This window comes from Microtus ochrogaster, linkage group LG8 (genome assembly GCF_000317375.1).
Source record: "Microtus ochrogaster isolate Prairie Vole_2 linkage group LG8, MicOch1.0, whole genome shotgun sequence".
In the NCBI taxonomy this organism is placed as follows: domain Eukaryota; kingdom Metazoa; phylum Chordata; class Mammalia; order Rodentia; family Cricetidae; genus Microtus; species Microtus ochrogaster.
Window position 1 is genome coordinate 520,750 of NC_022033.1, and position 851 is coordinate 521,600.

Here is an 851-nt window from a genome sequence, read left to right on the forward strand (position 1 = left end):
TTAGCCATGCTGCCCTATCAAGTGAAGTGCCTAGCAGGGGCTCTGTTGGCCTTGGTGAACGGAACCTATACTGATAAGTTTTTGGTCTGCCACTCAGTCTAGCACACCACCACCAATGGGCCAGTTGCTCTTGACATTGCTCTGGTGAACCCTGAGATAGAAACCAAGTCACCATGTTGCTGCTTCATTTGCCTTAGGCTTTGGTACCTACTCTGCTGACCGAGCAGAGTGCTTTTGTCCGTAGATCTGTGCACATGCCAGGCTTATATCACTTCTCACACAAGCAGACCAGGTGGGCTATCTCTCTGGTCTGTCCCATGTCTAGCTAAGAGTGTTTCCTTCTGCTGGTTATGCAGGTCTCTTTGCCCCTCCCCCAGCGCATATTCATAGCCACAGGTGTGACTTCTCAGCTGAGGTTAGTATGCCTCTCTCATCTCTCCGGCAGCTGTTGGACCTTATGCCTGTGGATGTGATGGGTGACTCTACTTGGTTCCTAATTCTTGTGCCTAATCACATACGACGTTCCTGACGACCTCTGGAACTAGTGCTGCCTGCTGACTCACTGGGCTTGCTGTAACCCTTATATCATCCACTGTTATCATAAATGCCTCTACAGTAGGACCTGCCTGCTCTCAGGCCTCTAGCAATAGGCTAACCCACTGTCTTGCCTTGAGAGCTAACAGCTTCTGTGCCAGACCCATTGCAAGGTTGGAGCTATTTGGATGAGTCTGGCTACAAAGCCCTGCAGAAAGGACCTGGGACTGGCCTTTAGTACTCCATGGGAAATGCGAGTAGGAAGGGAGTTTTACTGACTTGGGTGTAGTGTTCCTTTCTTTTTTTTTTTTTTTTTT

At 49.2% G+C, this 851-nt stretch overlaps 1 protein-coding gene across 5 annotated transcripts in view; it reads left to right on the forward strand.

Annotated features, from left to right (window-relative positions):
- Arfrp1 (ADP ribosylation factor related protein 1) overlaps nucleotides 1-851 on the forward strand; it is an 8,027-nt gene that overhangs the window by 3,412 nt on the left and 3,764 nt on the right. The gene's annotated exons all lie outside the window — the stretch shown is intronic.